We start from the raw sequence: 19729 nt of genomic DNA on the forward strand, positions 1-19729 counted from the left end.
ATTTTTTTATATGATATGCTGTGCTTCCTAAACTTCAAAACTATATCTATATATTTTTAACATATTTTCTAATGAATTAGGTGCTCTTGAAATGTGCTGTATTGAATGTACCTAAAACTAAACATTTCCATTTATCCACAATAAGAGTGCAAGCTTTCCCACACTGCTCTATAAATATACCTAAACTATACTTCGGTGAAACCACATCTGACAGTGAGATGGCTAATCAGTTTCATGCCTGTGTAATCTTTAACCCCTCTGTTGAGATTGCCAACAATGGTGTCAGTTAGTGTCTCCTGAAAACTAGGCTGAGTCCACCAATTCATTTCACTTAGGCCAACAAATGGCATTCCGTTATTAGCGACCTGATCAAGATTTTTAATTGGTGGCCTAGAGACAAAAGACGCTGACCCCATGTCAATCTCTTGAGATCGCCAGTCAGCCATGTTTCAATAAAGTTCTTATTCAATAAACACATTATTTGGAATACCACAGAAAATTATAATATAAGGCAACTTAGGTCTTACTATAGGTTAAGAGAGCGCTATGTTTAACACTTGGAACCTTTTAGGTGTGGGAGTCACAAGGGGGAGTAGGTTTTCAGTGAGTGGCAGAAGGGCTTATCCCTCAAAGGGGATAGGGTTCCATGAGAGGTATAAAAGGAGCTTTCCACAAAGCACAAGACAAGGAGAGAGAGTTGACAGTCGCCCAGAAGTTGTGATTATAGTTCCAAGTGGAGTTGGGCTGGGAGACAGAAGGTACAGCAGGAGTTCTGTACCTGTCCTGGAATTCCAGTTGTTGGAGCTGGGGAAGAGGAGGGACTTTCCTGACATAGGTGGAGTGGCTTTGACATTTTTCCAACCACTAGAAGCTACTGGAAGACCATCCCACCAGCTGTGAGTACGGTGAAGAATTTTGAAAGGAACTGTGCTTTTATCCTGGGGCACAGCAGTCCAAAAGTATTGAGGAGGAAGTGTTGTACCCCTGCAGTGAAGAGACTTACACGGTATATGAACTGTGCTGTGTGCCAGTGCCTCTGAGTTTTTTCTGCGCAGTCATAAAATGTTTCTGTCTTTTGCATTTTTTCTAGGTTGAGTCTTTCAGATTTTCCCTTGTAATTGCTGGACTTTTTTTTTTTTGGTTTGGAACACACCTTCTGGCACGGACTATTCTTTCATGTGTTGCTAATTCCCATAGTGGCTTTTCCTATTCTCATTCCATGGGACACAGCTGTGTGTTTTCCTTTCCCTACCTTGTGTAAGTTATTCTAGGGCTCTGCAGAAGTGGGAAGGTAAACCCCCTTCCCTGATGGAGGGTTATAATAGAAACATAATTGTTGTTGGCAGATAGAGATCATGTGGCCTGCTCAGTCTGGCCTGTCCCCTTGTGTCTTTGCCAGAGCCATAGCTAGCCTATGGCTGGTATAGCCACAGCCAGAGGTGCCATCCATCCTGGGGCATTAATGCTCTCTCACAATGGAGGAGAAAAGCCACTTGCCCTCCTCCTGATACAGCTCTGAGCTCTGCCACTGGTGGGGGGGGGGCGGGGAGAAGATGAACTGCTGCACTTGCTTTTGGTGTGTGTGTCGTCCCCCCCCCCCCCCCCCCCATTCCTCAGGGCCCCCCTTGAAGTGGGAGAGTAAAAATTGTGATAAAAATACCAACACTGCTATCCAGCGGAGGCGGCCTCCACAGGATGCCCTCCCTCAGCAATCTAACAGCAGCGCTGTTTGTGAGGCCATGAGATGAATCATCGGCTTCCCTGCTCCATTTGGGAGCAGGAAGAGTGGGGCACCCACTGACTTAAAGAAGAAGCCACCACCAAGCCCCCAATGCAGTCAGAATAACACAGCCCCCAGAGCCACAAGAAGCAGTAACCTCCTTTACCCTGGGCACTCAGGAGGAGCAGCACAGGCTGCAGGGCCTCAAGAAGAAGAATCATCCACTCCCACTCTTCCCTCACAGTCAGGTGCAGGAGGAGTAGCACCAAGGCATCCACCAGCCCGAAGATGCAGTATTGGCCTTTCCTCAGTCTGGAGCAGGAGCAAGATCAGCATGGCTAGAAAAAGGAGGCTTGTAGGCCCTCAGGCTGAAGGAGAAGGCTGCTGCTGCTGCTCCTTGTGCTTCTAGAGAGGGGAAGTAAGTGAGAGAGAGAGAGAGAGTGTGTGTGTGTGTGTGTGTGTGTGTGTGTGTGTGTGTGTGAGTGAATGATTGAATATGGGAGAAAGAGAGGAGAAAGTATGTGAGTAACAGGGCCGGCGGAAGCACTAGGCGAACTAGGCGATCGCCTAGGGCGCTGAGCATTAGGGGGCGCCGAGCCGCTGATGGCCAATGGCCGCCGGTGGACGTCATCCCAATGGCGGCTGAGCGGTGAACTACTGCTATGCTGTGTGCCGGATACACACAGCAAGAAGATCGGCAGGACCGTGGTACAGTCGCGTCTAAACATGCTGGTGCTCCTCCTCCTTCCTGCCCGCGCGGCCCCGGAAGAAAAATGTTGCCGGAGCCGCGCGGGCAGGAAGGAGGAGGAGCATCAGCCAATGCAGGAACTTCTCCTCCTTCCTGCCCGCGCGGCCCCGAAAGAAAAATGTTGCCGGAGCCGCGCGGGCAGGAAAGAGGAGGAGCATCAGCCAATGCAGGAACTTCTCCTCCTTCCTGCCCGCGCGGCCCCGGAAGAAAAATGTTGCCGGAGCCGCGCGGGCAGGAAGGAGGAGGAGCATCAGCCGCGTGCCGGAAGGAGGAGGAGCATCAGCCACGTGCAGAAGAGGATCAGCGCGGCTCGAGAAGACCGGGGCCGTTGCAGAGCCCATCCTGCAGTGGCCCGTGAAGAGGAGGCCCAGAGGTGAGAGAGAGACTGAGGGTTTGTACAGTGTGCATGTGTGCGTGTATGAGATGAGTTGAGAGACTGTGTGTGTGTATGGGAGTGAAGACCTGAATGTTTGCAGAGACAGCATGGGAGAGCCTCTGTGTGTGTGAGAGACAGCATGTGATAGTGAGAGCCTGTGCTTGAGCAAGACAGCATGTAGGAGTGAGAGAGAGCCTGTGTGTGTGTGTGTGTGTGCAGGGCCGGTGCAAGGGGATTTGGCACCCTAGGCGAGCCTTCTTCCTTGCGCCCCCCCCGGTCTCGGCCCCGACTCCTACCTCATTCTCAATCACGCCCGCTGACTGGGGTTTTCTGGGTCGCGAGCAGATTGGGCACTGCTTGCGGCCCGCCAAATCTCCACTCCTCTTTGCCACCACTTGCGGCCCCATATGGCTCGCACCCAGTGGCGCACCAAGGGTCTCCGGCGCCCAGGGGCCAATGCATTTGTGTGCCACAGAAAATCAGTGGCATCTCTAGACAGAAGAATTTGTTTTGGGTGGGGGGGGGAGCCAAAATGACATTTCTTCATCACGCCCACCTCTATAGCATGGATCCTGCTTTAAAATTGGTTATAAAAAAAAGTGTTGTTAAAAAAAGTCCAAAGGGTCCTCTGCATTATTTTAAAAAGCTGGCCAGTTTCACACTATAAAATTATTTGATAGCCTCATTCAACTAATTCTATATGGCTATGAGAGTGAAGTCTGGAATATATAGGAAGGGACAGAATGTCAATACAAATCCTGCACCTCCAGTTCTGTATCTCTGTGCATCCACTGAAATTCCCCCAAACAATGGAGCTTGGATGTTTCCCTTACAGCTCATCATACTAAAAGATATTTTCAAATTCTGGTGTCACCTCACAGCAACAGCAGCACAAACACCTTCCACTGCCAGACACATTGTTAACTAACACAAAGCACCGCAAAAAAGACACCCAAAATCTATACTGCAATCCCATCATAACATAACAGTAATAACACCAAGGACTCAAACAACAATAACCCTACCTGTGAATAAGCAAGGGTAAATATTACACTGGGTCCTAGAATACCAATACACCACCTACTGAGGAAACAAAACAAACCCAATTGCTATAGATCTCTATACAGACACTATATGATAGCAGAATCTCTCATCATGGTCACACACACAGAGCAGAGACAGACCCTCACCAAATACAGAATACAAAATAAAGGAGCACAAATTAGAAAAAACTGAAATGGAAACCCCAAGAAGCCAGACTCTGTGTATTAGCAATGGAAAAACAGAACAACCATTCCTCATAAAACAAATAAAATCAAGAAACAAAGCATCAGTTATAATAGTAAAACCATACTAATAAAATATTTTAAAACTACTGATAAATAGAATTTCTATTAATTAAAATCATATACATTTTTTACAATTTCCCAAACACCAATAAAATATTTCAAAACAGAACATATATCAAATAACACACAATAATTAAAACTAATAAGGATTTTAAAAAGCCCCTGCTGTCCATACATGGGAGCTCTTGATTTCCAGTCACCCTGATATTGTCGAGGATTAGGAGGTTATCCTCTCTCTCTCACACATACTCACATGTCCATTCTCTCTCACACATACACTGTCACATACATACACATTCATGCTCTTATACCCAACCATAACCTCTCGCTCTCACAGACACTGACACACTCAGGCTCTAAGGCACTCTCTCCCCCTCCACACACACTCCCACACAAACTCTTACTCCCCTGGATTTTCTCATACACACTCATGCTCTCACTCTCACTGGCTCCCTCACATACACACAAACACACACTGCCAGGCAAGCTCCCACTCGTTCTCACACAGACACACAGACACACACACACACACACACACACACACACACACACAGGCAAGCTCCTAGTCATTCTCACACTGAACCCCAGGCAGGCTCCCATTCATTTTCACACCACTCCCTCCCCATCCCCCAGGCATGCACACATTCATTCTCACACACACAGACCCCCAGGCAGGCACCAATTTATTCTCACACACACACATACACCACAAACAGGCAGGCACCTATTCTCACACATACAAACCCCAGGAAGACACCCATACATTCTCATTCACAGACACACCCTCAGGCAGGCACCCATGCATTCACACACATACACCGCCAGGCAGACTCCCATTCATACACATGCACACACTAAAGGCAGAGACCCCCTCTCTTTCTTTTGCCAGCAACCTCAGAGCCTCTCTCATTCTTCTGCTGCCACTGTCACTGCTGCTGTATGGCTATTGCGGAGGTGCTGATTGCTGCTATTGGCACTGAAGCACATTCTGCTGCCTCCTCTGTGCAGGCCCCATGAGCTTCCAGTTCCTCTATGCTGATCTCGTACATTGTGAGATCCGCATAGAGAAAGTGCTACTCTTGCACATTCCCAAAGATTACATGTGCCAATCAGTAAAAAGTAATTTATTTCTTTTTACATTTGCTGTCTGATCTTAGTTTTCTAATCGGTTGGTCACAGGCTTTTTTTTTTTCCACCTTCCCTTTCTTATTTTTTTGCCAATTCCTTTTATAACATATTTCTTTTCTCTCCATCTGTCTGCTTCCCTCAAACACACAGTCAGGTTCTCAATCTCACATGCTTTCTCTCTCTCACATACACAGGCACTCATTCTCACATGCTGTCCCTCATACAATCATTTATACACAGTCTCTCTCTTGCACATGCTGTCTAACTCTCACTCCCACATGCTGTCTTGCTCAAGCACAGGTTCTCACTGTCACATGCTCTCTCTCATACAATCATTCCTACACACAGGCTCTCACTGTCACATGCTGACTCACACACACAGGCTCTCTCTCACTCCCACATGCTGTCCTGCTCAAGCACAGGCTCTCACTGTCACATGCTCTCTCTCATACAATCATTCCTACACACAGGCTCTCACTGTCACATGCTGACTCACACACACACACACACACAGGCTCTCTCTCACTCCTACATGCTGTCTTGCTCAAGCACAGGCTCTCACTATCACATGCTGTCTCTCACACACACAGAGGCTCTCCCATGCTGTCTCTGCAAACATTCAGGTCTTCACTCCCACACACACACACAGTCTCTCAACTCATCTCATACACGCACACATGCACACTGTACAAACCCTCAGTCTCTCTCTCACCTCTGGGCCTCCTCTTCACGGGCCACTGCAGGATGGGCTCTGCAACGGCCCCGGTCTTCTCGAGCCGCGCTGATCCTCTTCTGCACGTGGCTGATGCTCCTCCTCCTTCCGGCACGCGGCTGATGCTCCTCCTCCTTCCTGCCCGCGCGGCTCCGGCAACATTTTTCTTCCGGGGCCGCGCGGGCAGGAAGGAGGAGAAGTTCCTGCATTGGCTGATGCTCCTCCTCTTTCCTGCCCGCGCGGCTCCGGCAACATTTTTCTTTCGGGGCCGCGCGGGCAGGAAGGAGGAGAAGTTCCTGCATTGGCTGATGCTCCTCCTCCTTCCTGCCCGCGCGGCTCCGGCAACATTTTTCTTCCGGGGCCGCGCGGGCAGGAAGGAGGAGGAGCACCAGCATGTTTAGACGCGACTGTACCACGGTCCTGCCGATCTTCTTGCTGTGTGTATCCGGCACACAGCATAGCAGTAGTTCACCGCTCAGCCGCCATTGGGATGACGTCCACCGGCGGCCATTGGCCATCAGCGGCTCGGCGCCCCCTAATGCTCAGCGCCCTAGGCGATCGCCTAGTTCGCCTAGTGCTTCCGCCGGCCCTGTGTGTGTGAGTCAGCATGTGACAGTGAGAGCCTGTGTGTAGGAATGATTGTATGAGAGAGAGCATGTGACAGTGAGAGCCTGTGCTTGAGCAGGACAGCATGTGGGAGTGAGAGAGAGCCTGTGTGTGTGAGTCAGCATGTGACAGTGAGAGCCTGTGTGTAGGAATGATTGTATGAGAGAGAGCATGTGACAGTGAGAACCTGTGCTTGAGCAAGACAGCATGTGGGAGTGAGAGTTAGACAGCATGTGCAAGAGAGAGACTGTGTATAAATGATTGTATGAGGGACAGCATGTGAGAATGAGTGCCTGTGTATGTGAGAGAGAGAAAGCATGTGAGATTGAGAACCTGACTGTGTGTTTGAGGGAAGCAGACAGATGGAGAGAAAAGAAATATGTTATAAAAGGAATTGGCAAAAAAATAAGAAAGGGAAGGTGGAAAAAAAAAAGCCTGTGACCAACCGATTAGAAAACTAAGATCAGACAGCAAATGTAAAAAGAAATAAATTACTTTTTACTGATTGGCACATGTAATCTTTGGGAATGTGCAAGAGTAGCACTTTCTCTATGCGGATCTCACAATGTACGAGATCAGCATAGAGGAACTGGAAGCTCATGGGGCCTGCACAGAGGAGGCAGCAGAATGTGCTTCAGTGCCAATAGCAGCAATCAGCACCTCCGCAATAGCCATACAGCAGCAGTGACAGTGGCAGCAGAAGAATGAGAGAGGCTCTGAGGTTGCTGGCAAAGAAAGAGAGGGGGTCTCTGCCTTTAGTGTGTGCATGTGTATGAATGGGAGTCTGCCTGGCGGTGTATGTGTGTGAATGCATGGGTGCCTGCCTGAGGGTGTGTCTGTGAATGAGAATGTATGGGTGTCTTCCTGGGGTTTGTATGTGTGAGAATAGGTGCCTGCCTGTTTGTGGTGTATGTGTGTGTGTGAGAATAAATTGGTGCCTGCCTGGGGGTCTGTGTGTGTGAGAATGAATGTGTGCATGCCTGGGGGATGGGGAGGGAGTGGTGTGAAAATGAATGGGAGCCTGCCTGGGGTTCAGTGTGAGAATGACTAGGAGCTTGCCTGTGTGTGTGTGTGTGTGTGTGTGTGTGTGTGTGTGTCTGTGTGTCTGTGTGAGAACGAGTGGGAGCTTGCCTGGCAGTGTGTGTTTGTGTGTATGTGAGGGAGCCAGTGAGAGTGAGAGCATGAGTGTGTATGAGAAAATCCAGGGGAGTAAGAGTTTGTGTGGGAGTGTGTGTGGAGGGGGAGAGAGTGCCTTAGAGCCTGAGTGTGTCAGTGTCTGTGAGAGCGAGAGGTTATGGTTGGGTATAAGAGCATGAATGTGTATGTATGTGACAGTGTATGTGTGAGAGAGAATGGACATGTGAGTATGTGTGAGAGAGAGAGGATAACCTCCTAATCCTCGACAATATCAGGGTGACTGGAAATCAAGAGCTCCCATGTATGGACAGCAGGGGCTTTTTAAAATCCTTATTAGTTTTAATTATTGTGTGTTATTTGATATATGTTCTGTTTTGAAATATTTTATTGGTGTTTGGGAAATTGTAAAAAATGTATATGATTTTAATTAATAGAAATTCTATTTATCAGTAGTTTTAAAATATTTTATTAGTATGGTTTTACTATTATAACTGATGCTTTGTTTCTTGATTTTATTTGTTTTATGAGGAATGGTTGTTCTGTTTTTCCATTGCTAATACACAGAGTCTGGCTTCTTGGGGTTTCCATTTCAGTTTTTTCTAATTTGTGCTCCTTTATTTTGTATTCTGTATTTGGTGAGGGTCTGTCTCTGCTCTGTGTGTGTGACCATGATGAGAGATTCTGCTATCATATAGTGTCTGTATAGAGATCTATAGCAATTGGGTTTGTTTTGTTTCCTCAGTAGGTGGTGTATTGGTATTCTAGGACCCAGTGTAATATTTACCCTTGCTTATTCACAGGTAGGGTTATTGTTGTTTGAGTCCTTGGTGTTATTACTGTTATGTTATGATGGGATTGCAGTATAGATTTTGGGTGTCTTTTTTGCGGTGCTTTGTGTTAGTTAACAATGTGTCTGGCAGTGGAAGGTGTTTGTGCTGCTGTTGCTGTGAGGTGACACCAGAATTTGAAAATATCTTTTAGTATGATGAGCTGTAAGGGAAACATCCAAGCTCCATTGTTTGGGGGAATTTCAGTGGATGCACAGAGATACAGAACTGGAGGTGCAGGATTTGTATTGACATTCTGTCCCTTCCTATATATTCCAGACTTCACTCTCATAGCCATATAGAATTAGTTGAATGAGGCTATCAAATAATTTTATAGTGTGAAACTGGCCAGCTTTTTAAAATAATGCAGAGGACCCTTTGGACTTTTTTTAACAACACTTTTTTTTATAACCAATTTTAAAGCAGGATCCATGCTATAGAGGTGGGCGTGATGAAGAAATGTCATTTTGGCTCCCCCCCCCACCCAAAACAAATTCTTCTGTCTAGAGATGCCACTGATTTTCTGTGGCACACAAATGCATTGGCCCCTGGGCGCCGGAGACCCTTGGTGCGCCACTGGGTGCGAGCCATATGGGGCCGCAAGTGGTGGCAAAGAGGAGTGGAGATTTGGCGGGCCGCAAGCAGTGCCCAATCTGCTCGCGACCCAGAAAACCCCAGTCAGCGGGCGTGATTGAGAATGAGGTAGTAGTCGGGGCCGAGACCGGGGGGGGCGCAAGGAAGAAGGCTCGCCTAGGGTGCCAAATCCCCTTGCACCGGCCCTGGTGAGTAATAACCGTCCTACTCTCCTCCTGATAATCTACAACAATCTCAGGGTATCTGGAAACCAAACGTTCTCAGTTACGAAAATCAGTTGATTTTTAAAATCCTTATTAGTTTTAATTATTGGGTATTATTTGATGTGTCTTCAGTTTTGAAATATTTTATTAGCGTTTGGAAAAGTTTAATGAGTTTTTAATTAATGGGTGTTCTATTCATTGGTTGTTTTGAAATATTTATTGTTTTTATTAGTATGGTTTTACTATTATGATTAATGTTTTATATTTTTTTATTTTGTTTGATACTTTATGAGGAATGATTATGTTTCTCTTATTCCACTGTTGCACTGCATACAGAGTTTGGCTTGTTGTGGTTTCCAGTTAGATTCTTGTCTACACCTTTATGATCTCTTTATTCTGTATTTGAGGGTCTTTCTGTGGTCCGATATACGACTGAGGTGAGGGATTCTGCTAGCATGTAGTTTCTGCGTTGAGATCTATAACTGGCTTGTTCTGTTTTCCTAATAGGAGGTATATTGGCGATCTAGAACGTGGTATAATATTTACAGTGTTGTCTTTTCATAGATAGGGTTGCTACTGTTTGTGCTGGCTCTTAGTGCTATTCTGATATAGGAGATTTACTATATTGTAATTGGAATTCAATTTACTCATGGCTTTCTCAGGGCCAAGCCCACACCCAGCATACATTACCATAGGTATAATACCGTATGGGCTGTAAGCATCTTTTTTGCTTTTCTTGTTGACACTACAACACAAGCACATAGTTATAGGTGGAAGTCCTGAACCACATTAATGCACAAACACAGGAGGTCAGGAAATAAATATTTCAAGTCCACTCGATTTGCTGTTCAAGAGGTAAGCTTTATATAATTTCATAGAACAGTTCAAACAATCAGGCAAATATATAACCTTTACCTCTTGAACAGCAAAACGAGTGGACTTGAATGATTTATTTCCTGACCTCTTGTGTTTGTGACATTTCAGCACAACATGTAAATAGAATATACATGCTGTTAGTGATATTTTTACCTCAGAAGACTGTACTTTGAATGTTCTTTTTCATGTACTACAATGAAAAGACGTGAGCTAAATATACTAATGTATAAATAAAATAAATATTTTCTAAATGCATAATTTTAAATTTGTGTGGGAAAAGTATGACAAAGGTGTGTGTGAGGGGGGAGCACAAGGCTTTAGGGGACAGAGTAGAGCTATCAAGCAACATGCTGGGATTTCATTTTGAAATTTCTGTTTGACTTTGTCTCTGCCTCAGCGCAGGTGCAAAAGGTTCCAGCTGGTCCCCAGATTTTCAAAGTGAAATTTTGTGGGCAGTTTCCCATCCTCTTACATTATGTACATTTTTATAAATAAATAAAGCTCATAGTGCCCAAACGAACAAGAGGAAACTGCTGGGTGAAAATTAAAATAAATGTAAAGCTCCCTACATTTAACAGTCTCCTGGCTTGCGGTGTTGTATGTTGTGTTCAGGGTGAGGGCACATTTTTTCACTAGACCATAGGTGCCAAATGGCCTGGCTATGGCTCTGGTCTTTGCAGATCTTAATCAATCTCCAGTTATCTCTCTCCTTCAGCTTTATCACTGCCCTCTATATCTAGAGCCATGCCTGATTTCTCTCTGTGATTTGTTTACTACCTACTCTGCTGTTAAGTTATTCCAGGCATGCAATATACTCTCAGTAAGCATGATATTTAGTTTTCTTATTAATTATACATTGAGTACTAGATAGAAGCATCGTGTTATAATTTCCTGAAGTAGGTAAGACCTGAAATGTTGCTACATGGAGCTCAGGGGCCATGTAGCACCTATGACTTCCAGTGGAATCAAGCTGAAAAGGTATACAAGTTTATTTTCAAAAGGATCCAGCCTCCTAACTTCAGAAATTAGGCACATAAACACGGCATTTTGAATAATGGCTCAGAGCAGCTACAAAAGGCTACCTGTTTTCATCAAGTGCAGAATGGGCAGATAAAGAAAACAGAGCCATTTATAGTAAGTTTTCAATGTTAGCCAGCTAAATTTAGCATGCAATCAGACTAGCGAGCTGTGCACTAAGAAGTCCATATTGAAAGGGGTTAGTTGGGTAGCTTTTCAGCTACACCAACAAAAGTATGTAATTGCACATCCCCTCCGATCATCACTAGCTAAATAATACTTATGTAACGTTTTACCTGTGTAAAATTTAGACAGAGAAAAGAAAGATGGGAGGTGCTTCGGGGGCAAGGCTTAAGTTTAGCCAGGCAGCACCAATATTAATTGCTACCTGGTTAAATGTACCCAGGTGAGTCTAGTCAGAGAAAATCTTTTACTAAAGTAACCCCAGTAAGTTTGCTGGGGTTACTTTAGTAAGGGGTTACTTTAGTAAGCAGAAGGGTTACAGATACCTTCTGCTGAATTTCTCACCTGAAGTTACCTGGGCAGATACTCACTTCCCTCACTTCTGAATATGAAACACTAAGAGCCCTATGTTAAAAATATGAAAGTGCCTAATATTTAGGAGTTAGGAACCTAGATCTCCCTAAATAAATATTCTCACAGTCTCAGCATCTAAATACAGGAGGCTTGTGTTAATGTGCAAGCAGTCTTTTGCTTTACTAGGATGACAGAGGGCAGAGTAGTATGGACTTCAGCCTTTTCTCCACAGAATCAGCATAACAGAAAACAGGTAGAAAAGTCTACATACCTTAGCAGTTCTAAATCAAAGGTTTCAGCAATAGGATGTTTTGTAATAGGAGCTATATTTTTCTCATCCCCAGGGCCTGTTTCTTACCTCCTAGGCTTACTCTCTTATTCCCCAGCTTAGGGAAACGCCCTGGCATCAAGATTCCCTTCTGGCTATGCCTTATAGGGATGTGAATCGTTTTAGGACGATTAAAATTATCGTCCGATAATTTTAATATCGTCTTAAACCGTTATGGAACACAATACAATACAGATTCTAACGATTTATCGTTATAAATCGTTAGAATCGTGAGCCGGCACACTAAAACCCCCTAAAACCCACCCCCGACCCTTTAAATTAAATCCCCCACCCCCAATAACTTAAATAACCTGCGGGTCCAGCGGCGGTCCTGAACGGCAGCGGTCCGGAACGGGCTCCTGCTCCTGAATCTTGTCGTCTTCAGCCGGCGCCATTTTCCAAAATGGCGCCGAAAAATGGCGGTGGCCATAGACGAAAAAGATTGGACGGCAGGAGGTCCTTCCGGACCCCCGCTGGACTTTTGGCAAGTCTCGTGGGGGTCAGGAGGCCCCCCACAAGCTGGCCAAAAGTTCCTGGAGGTCCAGCGGGGGTCAGGGAGCGATTTCCCGCCGCGAATCATTTTCGTACGGAAAATGGCGCCGGCAGGAGATCGACTGCAGGAGGTCGTTCAGCGAGGGTTCCGGCGCCTCGCTGAACGACCTCCTGCAGTCGATCTCCTGCCGGCGCCATTTTCCGTATGGAAAATGGCGCCGGCCATACGCGTATGGCCGGCGCCTGGAGGTCCAGCGGCGCCTGGAGGTCCAGCGGCGGGAAATCGCTCCCTGACCCCCGCTGGACCTCCAGGAACTTTTGGCCAGCTTGTGGGGGGCCTCCTGACCCCCACGAGACTTGCCAAAAGTCCAGCGGGGGTCCGGAAGGACCTCCTGCCGTCCAATCTTTTTCGTCTATGGCCGCCGCCATTTTTCGGCGCCATTTTGGAAAATGGCGCCGGCTGAAGACGACAAGATTCAGGAGCAGGAGCCCGTTCCGGACCGCCGCTGGACCCGCAGGTTATTTAAGTTATTTGGGGGGGGGTTCGGGAGGGTGGGGGATTTAATTTAAAGGGTCGGGGGTGGGTTTTAGGGGGTTTTAATGTGCCGGTTTTTTCGATTTTTTCGATTTTTAACGATTTTTAACGATTTTTCACGATATTTTACCCCCCCAAACGGCAACAATACGATTCCCTCCCCCTCCCAGCCGAAATCGATCGTTAAGACGATCGAGGACACGATTCACATCCCTAATGCCTTATTGTGGACCAGACTAAATGCCTGGTCCTGTTCTTTCAATGGAGTCCCGATATATGCTTCTTTACAAGATAATTTAATTTAGGAACCTTAAAAGCTGGCAAAGCCAAAGGCTCGGTCAGGTCAGGGGAATGGACTTAGGACTCACTGCTGAATTCCAGAACTGAGTGCCTAACTTAGGCATCTTAACTTAAGTGAATCAATAAGTGTCCTAAATTTAGGAGCCTCAGTTTAAGGTTCCAAAAGTTAACGTCAGGCACCTATATTCAGCCCAAAATTAAGGCGGTTTACATCAGCTGATATTAGATGCCAAACTTATGGGATTATTTTCTAAGGGCTTACTGCATGCAATATGGCCGTATCGCATGCGATATCATGCAAATTAGGGGGAGGGGAGGAGTCTGGGTGGGGAGGGGCGAAGTTGGTTGTGTCTTCGCTGCCGGCGATAATGTTACTAACATTATCGTCGGCAGTAGCACACCAAATAGCACCACCTTTCACGGTGGCAGTATTCGGTGTGAAAGTCGGCAGCCGGCGCACTGCCATGGTGTGAAGGCTGCGGGCTTTCTCAGGCCCACCCCCCCGCCCCCGCCGTTTTCACAGGATTCATCATTCTGCAAAGAATGATGAATCCTGGCCTTAGGGACCTAACATAGGTATCTAAATTGAGATATTCAGTGCTATGTGAATATTGGCCTCTAATGCCTTAGCAGGCACATTAAAGGTGTCCCCAAGGTCACCCTTTGTTTGATATTTAAGCCACGAGCATATGCAAACATGGGGGGATCCCGAAAGAGCCATCAAAGAAGCCATTATGAAGAATTGGCACGCTTTGAGCCCCCACTCGTTCTTTCGGGATCCCCCCATGTTTGCATATGCTCGTGGCTTAAATATCAAACAAAGGGTCGTAAGAGCAGCTCCGCAAACTCGCTCCGACCCTCAACAAGGGCGGCGCATGTTGGTTCTCAATGGAAAGATCCCCAATCAGGTGTTCAAATCATAAATAAACATACAGTTAACTGTAATACCGACTTTGTGATCTATGCACTACAATGCCCGTGTGCAAAAATTTATGTAGGGCGTACAAGGCGTAAAATTCACACTAGGCTCACTGAGCACCACAGTAGAATCAATAACAGAAACATCAAAGCACCTTTAGTTCAACATAGTATTACACATGCGCATTCATTTGAGGATTACAGGTGGATTATCCTCGAACACATCCCCCCACATTGGAGAGGAGGTGATAGGACCATGCTGCTGAATTACAAAGAAAACCGATGGATCTTCCGATTGCGTTCTACAGAACCATATGGGCTCAATGAGAAAGTGGAATGGTTTACCCTCATTTGATGGCACTTCAAGATGGCCGACCCTGCAACGTCATTTTCCATATATGGATCTTATTAAATTGAAGATATCCCTCCAAAATGGCCGCGATCATGACATCATTTTCTTTATATGGAGTTTTGTTCAAAACAGAACATTCCCCTTACATGTCACTTTCCATATATGGCTCACACCATATTTGGGGCAAGAGACGTCATTTCCTGCTGGCTCATTTCTCCATTGGAGTAGTTCCCTTTAAATACGGCGTTTCAGCCGCGCTCTAGTTGTCAGTCGCAGAACAGATCGCTGAAAGGCTGCACTTTGTCAGCATATGTAAGTACTCTCATTCATTGGATAGCAGCTTTTCACATAGTATGCTCTGAATATAAGACATGTCAAATTTTCCTTGAACTATTGTTATAACGTTGTTTGACCTATTATTGTTCTAGCATTTATGCAGACACTGTTATCAGCGCATGGACTGATCGCACACAACTATTTAGTAAGTGTTTTCCTTTCCAGTCTGGGGCTTTTTGTGATTTATTAGCCGGATGGCATCTTTTAAGAACTCTTCAATTGTTTACACATAGAATAAATTCGCCAATATGTAACCACCTGGAACTCCCTGAAGAAGGAGTTACACACTCCGAAACTCTGCCGTGTCGGAGGATGCATTCCAGGATTTCGCACACTACTTGCTGTCTTGTGGATTGAGATAATTGCATGCATTAGTTGACTTATATCATACATTGCTTGCCTTTGTTGTCCCTCGCAACCTATGATTAGACAAGCCCAGTGCTCCATGGGCTTGACAATATAAGCCATAAAGCATATGTGGCAATATATGATGGTTGCTTGACATATTTTTCCATTGAGTTCCTTATATAGCTGAATCTTTTCTTGTTGTGATTTATTTCTAATTTTCAGCTATTTTGGGGTTTCCAATAGTGCTACAGCAAATAAAGGGGCAGCAGTAGTGAAGCACCTGAAACCAGGACCATGCTCCTCCATTGTTACTGCTTTTCAGATAATGGAGGCAGTATTTGCAAAAACTGATTCAAAGAAAGAATCGTGTTCTGGATTCCCTGAATCACAGGATATGGAGCAGCTAGTGGCTGAAGAGAATTAGGGTCCTCTAGTCAGTGGCATATTAGTTTGAGTAAATGAGAAGATAGAGAAAGTAAATGATAGTGAAAGGGCTGAGATTACACACAGCAAAGAGGAAAACCAACTTCAAGCATGAACATCCAAGCTCTTTCCCTAATAATGCAGTACAGAAATGACTAGAGGCCTCCTCCAAGAATTTCCTGTGACTTCTCCCTGTCTAACCTTTTGTCCCTCATTTGGAGCTCATGCTGTTCTTGCTACTATGCATGACTACTTTGTGCCTCTCATGGTGCTTTGTGGTCTTCATGCCACTCTTTTTTCTCTTGTGATACCCTGTCATTGACTTGGGGTTCTTCCTGCCACTTTTGGTGTTTTGTTCCCCCTTCATGGTGCAGAGCTGATCATGGTATGCTTGGTGCCACTTTGCCCCTCTTATGCTGTGGTGGGTGTTCATGCCACTTTTTTTGGCTCCCTTTGCCCCTCTTTTGGAGCCTTGGAGTGTTATGGGCAATTATGCTGCAGCTTTGCATCTCTGATGGTGCCTTGGAGAACTTCTGCCACTGCTGATACTGTTTTGCCCCATTATAGGTCCTTGGACTATTCATGCCACGTTTTGTGCATTGTTGACATAGTTTTGATGTGTTGGCGCGCCATTTGCCTTCTGATGATGTCTACCTACAATTTTCATTAGAAATGATTAGAAAGTCTCAATTTGGGAGCCCAAAATCAGCTTCATTGCATCCCGCATTAACAATGCTTCCTTTAGCCTTCTCTATTAAGAGAAGCTTGAGGGCCTGCAGGATATTTTTTCCTTGTCCAAGTCAGTTTTGTTATATCCCCACTATTCCAGATAAATGAACATATAAGTCTCTACACTATCCCAGCTTCCAGGGCAGAACCTCCAGTTCTTTCACCCAACCTGTCCTCAACCCCTATTCTTACCACGACCCACTGTAAATCTCACAAGCATAATTATCATTACTATTGATACATTTACCCCGATTAGGAAACAGATTGCATTCTCTCCTCATTGAAAAGCCTTCTTTGCCTTAGATAGGTTTATTTTACAATTTAAACCAAAATCTATATAAAGTTAAAAGACTGCTGTACAGCTTGAATCTTATTTTGACAATTATACCATATGATAAACAAATATCTAATGCAATTTTAGACTTAATCACAGTCAACATATGGGTCTAAGATAGCAATGTGGGGAGTTGCATTTATTCTGACAAGAACTTAATTTCTACTGTTGTTTCCATTATCATAGAAGTCTTTATGTGTCTCAAAATAGAATTAGACTGTCATTCTTGATTCAATTGATTTCCTTAGCCACACCTAGAGCTTGCGGCTATTAATATTTGAACCCAGGTATCTGACTAGGATATTCCCCCAGGACTATGTGTTAAGTTCAGTGTTATTTTGGTACATTCTTTCTTACACTACATTTTGTTTTACCATCACTGTAATTTCAGTTTTGACTGTTCCACATATGATATCTTCTACATATTCATTACACATTTCATGTGGCCACTTGAAGGCTGATCTTACAATTACTGCCTGGGTAGATATTTTGCAATTCTAAAATGTATATAATTACTGAGGACTGATTTTTTTTTTCTTTACTGCTCTTACTTGGTTGCTAAAATGTTTCTATTTAGCTTTCTCTTCTATTTCTGGAGTTTTAATTTCAATTATTGTTCACCTCTACCCAAAATATCTAGTACTTTTTTCTACAGCTGATCCTTAAGAAGATAAATTGGAGACAGATAATCTTCAGAACTGTATATTTAGAAAGGATTATGCATCTGGAAGGATTAACTAGTGTGTTTCTTTCTTTTTGATTTTGCATATGTTTGAAAACCCAATCTAAAAATATCATTTAATATGAAATTAATTTGTTTGAATTCTCACGAATATCAAACTGATCCAATATCTTACTCCTTGAGTAAAATAGGAGCTATGTTGCAGGTGGTAGATATTGCCACTTTATTCTTGTCAGAACAGGAAATGTAGATACTTTCATCCCATACTTATTATTGTATGGCAGGGATAATAACATTGAATATTAATGTCCAAATTGTGGAACCAAGTTATGGCATGTGGTGTGACTGCATGACTGTCAGAACGTGACCTGTAAACGATTGGAAGGGACAGTCTTTAATGATATGTTCCATTGTTTGACTTTCATTGTGACAGCCATAACCAGGACTTCATGTAAGTTTCCTTCAGTGTAAAAAGATAACCACATCATCCTAGTCTGGTTCATTTTCAGAAAACTCCTGGTTCACATAGCAACTGACTCCTCTTACAAAATATACTGAAAAAAGTAAACTATAATCACTTAGAGGTGAATTTTAAAAGTGATGCGTGCAGCAAGACTGGGAAATGCATGTCCATCTATGACCTAAGCACGCCCGGTCGATTTTATAAAGCTGCCACATACGCACACAAGTATTGATGCATGAATATCTCACACTGGGGAAAAAAGGGGTGAAATGTAGATGGGAAATGTGCATTCTGCGGTGGGGCCAAGAGATTTGTGCATAAGTAGTTACATCATGGGTGTGCGTCCAAAACCATTTCAGAGCAATGTCACTTCTGCTATTGATGAGGTGTGTCTGAATAAAACTATTTCTGGCTATATATGAACTACCTGAGGGGTCTGGCTTAACTGGGGCGAATGCAGGCTAAGGAACCAGTGGGGTCTTGAGGACATAGCCATAGACTGGGCAAACTGGTGAGTTAACTGGTTAAATCCTAGATGTGTGCATGTTATAAAATTCCCTCACTTGTGCATCTAAATGCTAAGATGTCCTTGCTGTTCATATAAATGCTTAAAATTAGGAGTACACATGCATGTGCCTAGCCTATTTTACAACATGTGCATGTACATGTACGCAGGATATAAAATTTCAGCTTATCTTGCAGCGCGTCCATATACACATATCTGGGAACATTCGAGCTCTGCTCACCCTGAGATTTCTCAAGATTAGCGGGGGGGGGGGGGGGGGGGGGGGGGGGGCGGGGGGAGGGGGAGCAAGGAAGAGGAGGACACTTTCTCTCTTCCCTCACCCAACAAATAACAGGCATTCTTTACCACGGCCCCTGCAATCCTTGTGCACAGAGCCTGTGCAAGGGTCTAAAATGCCCTAGACAGACCAATGTAACACCACCCCCCAACCCACTCTGAGTTGAAAGTGCCCCTCTTAAAGAGGTAGATGTATAGAGAGTCATGTTTTCTCTGTTGCAGTGCTCTCTCTCTCTCTCTCTCTCCCTCTCCCTCTCCCTCTCCCTCTCTCCCTCTCCCTCTCCTTCCCCTCAAAGGGTTTGGAGATGAGTCTCTTTCTTCCATTTACACAGTCACAAGATACACACACAGGATTCCCTTTGCTTTACTGCAACATCTCCTAATTGGCAGGTTTTGGGAGCTCCTATACACTCTAGAGTACCCCTTGGGACCTATACTCCATTGCCTGTACTGCTCCTAAGCAGCGGAATCTCTTCTATTCTCCTTTAGTTACGTGCCGGATGGGAACAGTAACTCCTATAAGTGACAGCTATCTTCCACTTCCTTGAGAAAAACTCACTTCTCCTGTCCAAGAACTTAAAAGAAGCAAAAATATAGGAATGAAAAACCTCAGACTTGCTGTGTTATTCTTAGCTCTCCAAAAAGAGGGAAAGAGCCGACAGACCCTTAAACAAGGACTGCAGCTAGCTACTCTCCTGCATACAAAAGCCTCTGCTGCTAATGTGCCGCCATGCTTCAGACTGCAGAGAGCAAGAAAAACTAGCCTCTCTCCTCAGCACTATATCACAGTACCAGAAGTCTCTAGAAACTCTAGGGGTCTCCATGCACAACTGCAGGAACAATATATTCCGATTACA

General features: G+C 44.8%; 1 protein-coding gene and 1 long non-coding RNA gene across 3 annotated transcripts in view; one reads left to right on the plus strand and one right to left on the minus strand.

The window, feature by feature from the left end:
* The window catches only part of NECAB1 (N-terminal EF-hand calcium binding protein 1), a 555658-nt gene that overhangs the window by 196364 nt on the left and 339565 nt on the right, over window positions 1–19729 (plus strand). The window lies entirely within an intron of this gene.
* The window catches only part of LOC115085520, a 48141-nt gene that overhangs the window by 7488 nt on the left and 20924 nt on the right, over window positions 1–19729 (minus strand). The gene's annotated exons all lie outside the window — the stretch shown is intronic.

Source organism: Rhinatrema bivittatum, chromosome 2 (assembly GCF_901001135.1).
Source record: "Rhinatrema bivittatum chromosome 2, aRhiBiv1.1, whole genome shotgun sequence".
NCBI classification, from domain to species: Eukaryota; Metazoa; Chordata; class Amphibia; order Gymnophiona; family Rhinatrematidae; genus Rhinatrema; species Rhinatrema bivittatum.